The following is a 12,584-nucleotide window of genomic DNA, read 5'->3' as shown; positions in this document are numbered from 1 at the left end:
CACAAATTCAGAAAGGAAGTTGAAAGAGGAATTGTGACTGATGTAGAAGAAACCCTTCGCAACTGCAGAACTGAAGCCAAGCAGAGGAGCAGCGTTGGGAAAAGAGGGACTGCTGGCCTCTGTGGGGATTTTGGAGCTTTGGACGTGCCTGAAACAATCCAGTTCTCTGTGAGGCTCTATTGCATTAGCAATGAGACTGAGTCTCCTTTCTTAATTCCTGTGTGGCTTTATACTAAACTTCTGTCCCTAGAGGGAACTTGATTATTTGGTTCTTTGAGATGACTTGACTCAAGTACAGCAGGCTCCATTTTTGGGCCAGTCATTCACCTTACCATGTCCAGCTAAACTTCCCATGAGCCTCCTCATAAAAATGACCCCCGGCTGCCCAGTCCTCTCTACCTCCATGCCCAAATAATAACAAAGAAAGTCATTTATTGAATGAGGCATTGTGTTTAACATGCATCATTCCCAATCCTTACACTGACCTGAGAGTTTCATTCACTGAGTCAACAAATATTTCAACAAAATGAAATCCTTTATTTTGTCACACAGATAATAAAATTTCCAGAACTGGGATTCAAACTGAGCATCATCTGGCTCCAAAGTTCCATCCCCTATGCTAATATTTTCTATACCCGGCTCCTGATGAGAGTTTATTCATTCAACTAGTAAATACTGAGCAATCAATATGTGCCAGGCACTGCCGACTTATCAGTGAGTAAACCTGACAAAACAGCCTGTATCTGAAAAGCGGGAGACAGACAACAAATAAAATGGTTAACTTAGTGGCTTAAAAACAAGATTCCCAGGTTGTTAGTCCCAGAGATGCTTTTGTAGGTCAGGGGACTGGGCTATGGAAACCATGTTTTCAATATGGATCTCAGGTAGCATTTTGGTATAGTCCTGACCTACCATAGTAGAGAATGCTGACACCTTCTAAAAGTGTTTGAATTCATAATGGTTATGCTCTTTAAGTCCTCATTCTTGAGTATTTCTTACATAACATTTGCTTAAAGTTAAATTTTAGGAGAAATGGTAAGATTCTCTTAAAATTAGAGATTAACCCTTGCTAGAGCAATTGTTTGATAGGGATGTTGCAATACACACACTTCTAAATATCTAATTAGGATTGGAGGGACCCTTAGAGAGCCTTCTGAGCCCACTAGCAAGGAAAGCACTGACTTTAAAGGTGCAATCAGGGGTTTTTTATAAAAGGCTCTCTGTTGGGATTGTTGATTATTACTTTACCAGTCTGAGTTTTACAGGTACAACACCAAAAGAAGAAATAGTGAGATTTGGAGGCCTGACCTTAGAAACTCCAAATCTCTAGACAGGGCATGGGATGAAGGGAAAGAGTAGATTTGAATCCACTGACTAGGATGGATGGCATGTTGAGGGGGTGGGAGAGAGAAGGACAAGTGGGAACATTTGTTAGAGGCCACCACGTGGTGACGTGTGCTTTGATTTAATATGGGAAGTGATAGGGAGATATTTCATTCCAAACTGGAAAGGAGGAAATAGGCAATTAGAGCACATGGCTGGTCTGGGGAGAGGAGTAGCAACTGCCAAATTCATTCATTTGCTCGGGGAACAAGGGACTGCTGGCAAGCCCCTAGCTCCATGGAGGGCTTGCTTTGTTGTAGAGATCATTTCAAGGCCCAGAGTTGAAGACATGAAACTTTAAGAATAACTTCACCCATCTTTTAATATTGTTCCCTAAATTTCCTGAATCTCCAGCCTTTCGTGAATGGCTGGTGTTACAGAAATGTGCTTCGCCTGCTCTGTGACCTGTTAAGGCATCACACCGTGATGCTCCAATTAGGCCGGCACCGTGGAAAGAATATTCTCACACTAACTACTAAATACTCAAAGTAAACACTAAAAGATGAGCTGCATTTCTCATTGCTTTCCTCTGCTTCAGCCAGGGCTCTAGAGTACATGTGGAATAATAACGATGCAAGAAATTACCAGCATGAGCCAGCCTTATTACAGAGGAACAGTTCATCGCTAATGTATTTAACTCAAGTTCTTCCTGTTCTAATGAATTAACTGCACGTAAGTGGCCTGCAGCTGAGAACTTGTTTGGGGAAAATGGCTTGTATACAAATCCCTTCTGTAATCACCCCTTTAAAACATTGAATACTTGTGCAATATTTAAATCAAGCATTCCTTCCAGTTCCATTGTCAGAATATCTTAGAGGAATGTAAACACCTTGTGATTTTTAAGAATACATAGCAATATGCAATGCATGCAGATGACCATTAGAGATACATAAAAATGAATGTAAAAGGCCTGTATAATTGGGATCTCTTTTCCCCTTTAAGCTGTGATGCTGTATTTCTGTGCAGCTTAATTACTTTACCAGAGAAAATTCCAGCTGATGACTCTATCTACAAGGCACAAAGACAGAGAGATCAGCTCTAAATCCTGTGAAGTCAAACCACCATTATTTGATTTATTCACTTTTTGTAGAAAGGAGATACACGTCTAAAGTGATTTTTGGGAATTAATATCACAGTGCCATCAGATCACCTAATGCGCAGTTCATCATTTACTGATTTGAGCAGCATTCGGGAGCCTCATGTCACTTTACTGAAGGCGATCCTATAAATAAACACTGCTTATAGTACTTTGCCTATGAACTAACAATGTCAATAATGTCTCGAGAGCCCAAGTATCTACAAGAACCCACAGCACTTCCTTTAGTCAGGGAGCACAAACAGAGTTCTCACTTGCACTGAGCTGGTTTTAAGAGGGCTCAGCCAATCTATACTGACCTTGAGCATAAAAAGGACTCACTGTCAGTGACTGAAGTTTTAATAAGACACAGAAGCATAGATGCTATTCAAAATTGGCCAAGACCTCAACAGAACATTGTACTGATTTTAATTTCCGTATGTTAAAAGAGATGTCTGGAAATTGGATGGAGTCCAGAAATGAAAACAGGAGAAATGATTAAATGGTAGAGAATAGTTTCTAGAAATGTCTTAAGGGATTGGGATTTTTTTATTCTGAAGAAAATGGGAGTTGGAAACGTCTTTAAACATCATTTTCCTTTTTATGACAAAGTATTATAAAAGTAGACTAAGAAGTTGTACATGGAAATGGTAATATATGAGTTTAGATATAGCACAAGGAACATGTGTTTTCTGGCTTGAAAGTTTTACAAATACAGGAAAAGGCCACTGAGAGTAATAATGATGCCTTTCCCCCCCCTTGTTTGAAAATCACTGGTCCCACAGAGAGGACTGGCACTCCCTGGCCATCTCCACAATTAACTTTTGGTCTTCGGTCTTGGTACAACTTCCCCCAGACATTTATTTATGGTTCCTACCAGAGGCTTTCTGATTGTGACTTTTTTTTCGGGGACTATTTTTTCTACTAATTTTCCATCCACTTAACATATTAGGTTCAAAACATCTGGTATAGCTTTATAAGTGTGGAATCTGAAATTCTGTGAATCTACTCTTCTTTAGTCCAAACTAAATTTCTGAACACCAGCCTACTTCATTTTACATACTGCAGACCAGCAACAGAGGTATCTTGAACTTACTGGCCAAATAAATTTTCCTTCTGACCATTCTTGCCAAGGAGATAGACACACAGACTGTAAAAATACTAGTGGTTCTGTCTGCCCTACACAATTGAATTCTCACCTAGGTAAAGGTTGTTTGACAAGACCATTACATAATGCTATTAGTCAAATAGCTTTTATAAACCAGGAAGGAAAGGGTTTAATTATCTCTTTGACTGAATGAAAGATATGTCAAGATCACTCTGAGTAAAGGATGTGTATGTATTTATAAAACATCTGTTGAATGAATAAATGAGTGAATGGATGGTGCTTGAAGAGTAGTGTCTTAAATACAAAAATCACTCTCAAATCACATACCCTGGTGAAAAGCTCATAGCGGCTATAGTCTTGATTTCTGCTTTTTCTCAGTGGGTTAACTAGAACATTTTGAGTTCAATAAAGGCTTTTTTCTATCTTGAACTGGTAGTCACCTCCACCTTCCCCCTACCCATGACCATGAGCCACAGCATCAAGAATATATGCCTACTATTGAAAAATCAGTCTACAGTGATAGTTCAAGTATAACTCCATAAACAATGAATCAAAGACTCCCACTGCATCTTCTGTACCCTATTGAATCATCGCACACTTTAAATTGCTCTGTGCTGTGTTTAACAAATCTTTAACCATGTCCCAAAGTATTACTCATAATTTAGTCCAAAACGCTTAACAATTTCATAAAGTTTTGCATTCTGGCTCTAAAGTGAACCTTTAGAACAGAACTGAAATGTTAAATGTGTTTTATATAAGTAGAAGTGATGTGAATTCATACATTACTAACCATTTTTATACTTCTTTCCAGTTAACCATTAATGCTTCCTTCCTACATGGCCATTAATTTTTGTTGTAGCCAACAGATATTAAGCCTTTTCCTGCTCATTTATAATGAAACCTATAGACATGATAGAATAAAAGAAAATAGAAGAAGCTTTTATACCAACCTATTTGGTGTCCTGGAATGACTGAGTGTTACTGTTAATAGCCTTGAAGGGGTAGAACTCAGAATGTGAAGGAGGTTGTACTGTCACTGCTTGCTGGCTAGGCAAGCTCTCCCATACTGGTTGGAAAAAAAGTTATTTTTAAGGAAGAGGATAAATGCCAGAAGCCACCATGAAATTGTGTCTATCAAGTAGCCAGTGAGCTGATTCTCACCTCTCCTTCTCTTGTTCCTGTTTCCCTTTCTACCACCTACTTTTCATTCTAAGCCTCAAGCTTGCTCAACCAAATTCACATCTTGTTTTACCCTCCTCCTCACCCAGGTTCCTTTCCTGAGGTGTTGATTGTCAGCAGATTCAGCCCTTCAGACTGGATGCACCTGTTCCTTTTGTTTCTGCCCCATGCAGACAAATTCACTGAGGAGGAGGAGTAATGACAATTATGACTGAGCTCTAGGCCATTGTTCTATATCCATCTACTGCACAGCTTGCTTCTCATGCTCTAATCTACAATCTTAATTTTGAAACCATCTCATGCTTGTCTCTGTGAATAAAAGTGCAAGGCAAAAAGAAGTATTTGAAAACTTTCTTTTAGAATTGTACAAAAGGTTTACGAAAATACTTTAGTCTCTTAACATACAGTGGTATGTTGAACATAATATATTCATTTTCTATTGCTGCATAACAACTTAAATTTATTATCTCACAGTTTCCATGGGTGGGAAGTTTGGGTCTCACTTAGCTGGGTCCTCTGCTCAGGATCTTGCAAGGCACCTGCTAGGACAGGGCTCTCATCTATGGCCTGGAATCTCTTCCAAGTGCATGAGAATTCATTTCCTTGTGATTGTAGGAATGAGGCCCTTAGCTTCTAAAGTCTACTTCCCCCATACCACTGGAAATTCACCACATGGCTCTTGGCTTCTCAATAGCCAGCAGGAAACCGTTTCTCTGACTGCTGTCTCTGTTAAGACTCTCTTAACTGCTCACCTGAAAAGGTCAGGCTCACCAGAATAATCCCTCCTCCCCTTGATTAACTTAAAGTCAACTGATTAGGGATCTTAATTACATCTGTAAAATCCCTCATCTATGCCATATACTATAACAGATTCATGGGAATTAAATCTGATCACCTCTGCATAGTCTATCGGTCAGAAGCAAGTTATAGGTCCCGTCCACACTCAAGGGTGTGGGTCATCGGTGGCAAAATTAGAATTCTGCCAAACACAAGTAGGAATCAGCAAGTTTAATAACTTTATTATTTTTTTCCCTAGTCGTCCTTGCAGTAATTCCCAAAAAGGCCTTATCAATGATTTCTACCATTCACATCAAGAGTTCAACAGCTACTCCAACATACTAGCCTCATGTTTCTTTCCTTTACTCAGTTCTAAAGATTCTTCCTGTGCTCCACTCAAGCTGTACACTTCCCTTGTCCTAATCCACACCACCAATCAGAAATTAGACCTTCATTTAATCAGAAACCTTGAATGCAGATATCCCACTCTCTAGCCTCAGCCTCAGCAATCACGCCCGTGTCCTCACTCCAAAAACACCCGCTCTCTGACTGCAGGCAGGCGACAGTCCCCAACTGCTCCTTTGCCTCCCAGATCCCTGTCCACCTCTTGGCTCACTCGCTTCCCTCACAAGTCTAACTTATTCAGTTTATCGCCTCAACACTTTCTCACCAACATCCTTAATTACCTTGACACGCAGTATTTCCACTCCGCCTTCTCCTTACAATCCCAATCTTAAATTCCTCTCAGACCCCTGCACTGTTCAAGATTGGTGAAGAAGATCAACCAAATGTGTCTTTTAAAGTCATTACATGCAAACTCATAGTAAGCAAGGCTTTTAATTACCTTACAAGTTTAATTTTTATTTCTTTTCTCTCCCACTCCTCTCAAAGACTCCAAGTCCTTGGCGTTCTGTTCAAGCCTCCTACACCCAACTCCCATAGTATTCATCTAAAAGTGAACATCAAATATTTCACAAGGAAAGTTGAAGCCTTCAGGATCAAGCAGCCTGATCCTTCCGTCATCTACAAAATGTATCCTTAACTCCATTTATTGCTTGCCATGTCTCCTAAGATTACTATCAGTCGTCCTCTTCCTCTTCAATATAGTCAACTTGTCTTCCTTTCTTCATCTTTACTTCCTTTATATGACTATTTTTTCTATTGAATGAGAGTACAACACCCTCCCATCTTTTCCTATTACCATAGCCCTAGCTCATACTCTTTATTCATTAAATCTATACAAATAATATCCTAACTGTTCTCCCTGTATTTACTGTTTCCAGAATACTGCATATAAACTCAAGACATCACTATGTCACCGTGTGGAGATCTTCAATAATTCCCCTCTGCTTCCAAATCATAAGTACCTCTTTAGCATTATGCATAGCACCTTCCAGATACATGTCTCTGCTTAATGCTCTAGTATTATCTCCACCATTTCTGTCCTCTCACTTTACATTCTACTGCTACTGCACATCACCCTTCAGGTTAAATTTTATCAGAGACAACAGCATTATTCAAAATATGGGTTTCCCTACTCCATTATGTTAGGCTTGATCAAATGACTTTCTATGGCCAATAGAATGTGAGTGAAAGTGACAGTTGCCACATCAAACCAGAATTTTTAAGAGCCACTGTCATTTGACCATTCACTCCCTTTCCCTCTGCCATTAGGTTGGCGTGTCCCAGACAGGAGCTTCTCCTTTAGCTGGGTTCCCAAATATAGAGTACGTAGAGCACAGATGACTAACAATGAACATTAATGTGAATGAGAAATAAACTTAATGTTGTAAACCATTAAAGTGTGGGGGTTGGTTGACATTGCAGCATAATCTAGGGATATACAATGTGAAAATTGATACAATGTGAAAATTGACTAAAATGTGCTGCTTAGGCTTTGGACCATTTAGTGGGGGTTGGGGAAACTGAGGAAACATGTTTTGTCCCTATTCTTCAGTCTCCATTTTATAATAACTCAGAAGGCAAATAATGTACCTAATGAACTTGTAGCTTTAGGGAAATAAAGAGGAAAAATAGTACTGGTGACATGATTACTATTAGCGGTATTTGATGAAGTACTATAGGAAAAAGATGAGCTCGGGAAAGCATCATTTGCACAGAATTGAAGGGATATGGAAAATCCAGAAATTATGAGACTTGCAGAGTTTAAAGATGCAACTGAATACCATCTCCAACTAGTAAGATATAAAATCTAGGCCTGTGGACACCAAGGGCTAAGTAAAGCAGCCTAATGGTACAGGGCAAATTTAGGGTCCTTTCACAAGCTTTCTGTTAAAATTTCTGAATTGATATGGCGAGGACAGTTAATCTTGGGCTCCAAAGATTTTACAGATAGGAAGCAGGCTTAGAGTGCTCTTGAATCTCTCAGAAAGTAACATTTTCCAGGGTCATCTGTAGATGTAGCTAATGATGATAAAAGGAAGAAAAAGGACTTCCCCAAGAGTGGAGCCTAAGGTTATAGAGGTTGACAAACTGAAGAGCTATTTCTAGGTCATAGAATATGGGCAAAATCAAGAAAAGATTTAGATCACCCTTACAACACCTACTGTGTCAAATTTTTGGATTGCTACTGACCGGCAACTGGTAAGTGTCTCCACATCCTTTCTGCATCTTTTCAAATGGGAGAGTTTATTCTAATTAAAATCTCCCTGCTCTACAATTACACATTGGTTATGTAAGGAAATACAACTTATCTTTTTAGTTCACATCCAGAATTGGCACAGAGCTGACCAAAAGATCCCAGATTTTGAGACTGAATAAGACTTTTGTGTTGTCTCTTTTGGAAAGAGGAAGAATGAGTGAACTGAATGTGCAGAAAGGAGGAAACTGAATTTTGTGATCAAGACACTGATATTTTTTTATCTGAAATATTTGCTTCCCCTGCAGATAGATGATTATACATGCCTTAATTGAAGTCAGGCTTGGCCATCTGACTTACTCGGGAAATACGAGAGCCAGGGAATGCTGTAACTTTCCCAAGAAGCTTTAAGAGCCATTGTGTCATTTGGCCATTTGCTCTTTCTTCTCCCTAAGGCAGGAATGGTTTTCCAGCCTGTGCTTTGGAATGAGGAAGATCAGAAGGAGAAAGGCAGCCAAAGGTAGTAGACATGAATGTGAGCAAAGCAATCCCATGCTGAGCTTTTGCAATTTGTCATAGCATAATCTAAGGAAAGCTGACTTACACACCCTCTTTGTGGCTTCACTTTGATGCTTTTTTTTTGTTTGCAACTCCATTCCTATCATTTTCTGTCTTCTTATTTCACACTTATTATTGAAGACATAACTCAGGCTAGAGAGTTTTCTTTGAGTTCACAGGCTTGGAAAAAAGCCTCAACAGGCTCCCACAGCACCTGCTCATACCTTTACTTTTAAACTTACCAAAGGATATGAACATTGTCAGTTATGCAAAGTCAGAAAAAATGCTCTTAATCTTCATAGGAGTCACCCCAAATAGCCCAGGATGACTGTGATGGCTTTGTGATATATCAACTTAGCTAGGCTGAATAACATTTTCCAGAACTTGCTTTTTTGTATATTTCATGTTAGGGTGGGCCACAAGGAGGATTTTGGAGAAGTCTGGAGGTGGAGAGATATAGCAGCCATCCTGTAGCTTACACACACTGCTGACCTGCAGACTCCCCTTGTTGGCATGAAGTAGCACCTGGGCCTGTAATTGCTCTGCCTGCCTCTGGATCCTCCTTCAGCAGTGCTGACTCCTGGGCCAGGTGTGGTGTGTGAGTGTGTCACTCTGTGAGGAAGGGTCCTGATTTCTATAAGATGCCTTCATCACCAAGGTCAGAGGAATAAGGACAACTATGGGGTTCGGTCTGTTCTTACGGGGTTCCAGCTCTTCATGATGGTGGACTCCAGTCTCCTGCGGCCTTCCCCCCGCAGTGCTAATGTCTGTTCTACGGACTTCAAAATCCAGTATCGGATGCAGAGACACCATTCTTATATAGAAACTTGACTGCTTAACCAGCTCTGCCAATTTTGTTAGCCAATTATCTATAATAAACAACATAATATCTACATTACAGAGATATTTAATATATCTTCTACTGGTTCTGCTCTCTGGTTGAACACTGAGTGATACAGTACCTGGAACATAGCCACTTACTTGTCAACTCCACTTGAATGTTAAAAAGGCAACTTAAACTCGTCATGGCCTATAATTTTTTATTGTTCACCAAACCTTAGTCCTGTCAGTGAATGGCATTACCATTCATCCTATTATATAATTTAAAAGCCAGCTTCTTCCTTGACATATCCTTTTCCCATACCCTCCATATGTAATCTATCACTGGATCCTACCAACCATGCCTCTTAATTGTCTCTCAGATATCCCCCATTCCCCACCTGTCCCGCTAGTAACTTGGCCTAAGCCACTATCACCCCTGGAGTGGACTACTTCAAGCACCTAATTCTGCTCATATATACTGTACTAGTCTCCAATCAGTTACTGTTTTACTATATAGTGATGTTTTCTAAAAACCATTATATTGACCTCCTGCTTAAAATACTATGCCTTCCGATTGGTCTTAAAAGAAAGACTAAATTCTTAATACACTTAACAAAGCCATCTGTGGGCTGCCTCCATCCAGCTTCATTTTGTTTCATCCAGCTTCATTTTGTTTTCATTTTTTCGGTTCATTGAGTGTTTCACATGCCCCACAAATAACCCAGGGCCTTATACACACTATGTCATCTGCCTATAATGTACCTCCAGCCTGCACAACCTAGTAAACCTTCTTTAAAATATCAGGCCAATCACTATGTTTGTTAGAAAGCATATCAAACTTCAAAAAAAAAAAGAATTACACATTACTATCCCCAATCTAGGCTGAAATTACAAGGTTATTCTTTATAGAGTTATCTATGAAGCACATCTCTTAGATTAAAATCCACATAATTTGGTTGGATTTACATTCAGTTAGTTCCTTTCTTGGGTTTAAATTCAGATTTGCACATAACTCTCCTAAAAATTAACCATTATTTATTTTGGCATTCTCAAATATGAACGTTTTGTGAAAGACATTTTAAGGAATTGACTTTAGAGATAAAAACACATAATTGATCATATGCACAATACTTTAACATGAACAAAGTGATGGAGGATTTGTGTTTTCCTATACTTCTATAAGCTCGTTGAGGGAACAAACTTTTTTTGTCATTTTTGTGTTCTAAAAACACCTAGTACCTTGTTTTGTATTGCTTGATATTTTTTATTGTAGTATAGCTGATATACAATATATTGGTTTCAAATAAACAACATAGTAATTTGACAATTACATACATTATTAAATGCCCACACTAGTATAGTTAGTAACTAGTATAGTTACTACCTGTCAACACAGATGTTACACAATTAATGACTAAATTCTCTATGCTATACTTTCACCCTCATGACCAGTTTATGATTGTGTAATTTTGTCTCTTTATCCCCTTTACCTGTCCCACTCACCCACCATGGTAACCACTCATCACTCAGTGTGTATGAGACTACTGCTGTTCTGTTCATTTTGCTTTGTTTATTTACATTCCACATAAAAGTGAAATCATATGGTATTTGTCTTTCCCTGCCTGGCTTATTTCATTTAGCACAATACCCTCTGGGTCCATCCATGTTGTCACAAATGGCAGGATTTATTTATTTATTGTGGCTGAATAATATTCCATCATGCATATGTACCACATCTTTATTTATTCATCTATTGACAGACACTTCGGTTGCTTCCATATCTTAGCTATTGTAACTAATGTGGCGTAAACATAGGGATGCATATATCTTTTCCAGTCAGAGATTTTGTTTTCTTCAGGTAAATTCCTAGACATAAATGACTGGCCCATATGGTATTTCTATTTTTAGTTTTTTGAGGAACCTCCATACTGCTCTCCACAGTGGATGTACCAATTTACATTCCACGAACAGTGTAGGAGGGCTTCCTTTTCTCCACATCCTTGCCAACACTTGTTATCTCTTGTCTTTTGGATAGTGGTCATTCTGACTAGTTGTTGTTTTGATTTGCATTTCTCATTGTTGTTTTGATTTGCATTTCCTTGATGCTTAGTGATGGGTAGCACCTTTTCAGGTGCCTGTTTGCCATCTGTATTTCTTCTTGGGAAAAATGTCTATCAGGTCCTCTGCCCAATTTTTAACTGGGTTGTTTTTTTAGTGTTGAGGCATATGAGTTATTTATATATTCTGGATATTAACCCCTTACCAGATATATCATTTACAAATATATTCTCCTATACTGAAGGTTACCTTTTTGTTCTGCTAATGGTGTCCTTTGCTGTTCAGAAGCCATTTAGTTTGATGTAATCCCACTTGTTTATTTTTATTTTTGTTTCCCTTGCCCAGGTAGACGTGTCCAGAAAAAATTCTTCATGCCTATGTTCAAGAGATCTTGCCTATGTTTTCTTCTAAGTGTTTTATGATTTCATGTCTTATATTTAGGCCTTTAATCCACTTTGAGTTTATTTACATGTATGGTGCTAGGGAGTAATCCAATTTCATTCTCTTGCATGCTGCTATCCAATTTTCCCAACAGCAGTTATTGAGGAGACTGTCTTATCTTCACTGTATATTCTTTCACCATTTGTCATATATTAATTGACCATACATATGTGGGTTTGTTTCTGGGATCTCCATTCTGTTCCATTGATCTATGAGTATGTTCTTGTACTGTTTTGATTACTATAGCTCTGAAATATAGCTTGAAGTCACAGAGCATGATACCCCCAGCTTTGTTCTTCTTTCTCAGGATTGCTTAGGCTATGTGGGTTTTTATAGTTCCATATACATTTTAAGGTTATTATTCACTGAAAAATACCATTGATATTTTGATAGGGATTGCACTCAATCTGTAAATTTCTTTGGACAGAATGACCATCTTGACAATATTGATTCTTCCTATCCATGAGCATGGGATAGATTTCCATTTATTTGCATTTTCTTCAATCTCTTTCATCACTGTTTTATAGTTTTCAGAGTATAGGTCTTTCACCTCCTTGATTAGGTTTATTCCCAGGTATTTTATT

The sequence above is a fragment of the Manis javanica genome, chromosome 12, assembly GCF_040802235.1.
Source record: "Manis javanica isolate MJ-LG chromosome 12, MJ_LKY, whole genome shotgun sequence".
Classification (NCBI taxonomy): Eukaryota; Metazoa; Chordata; class Mammalia; order Pholidota; family Manidae; genus Manis; species Manis javanica.
The sequence above is the reverse complement of the archived record's forward strand: the minus strand, read 5'-3'. Positions refer to the sequence as shown.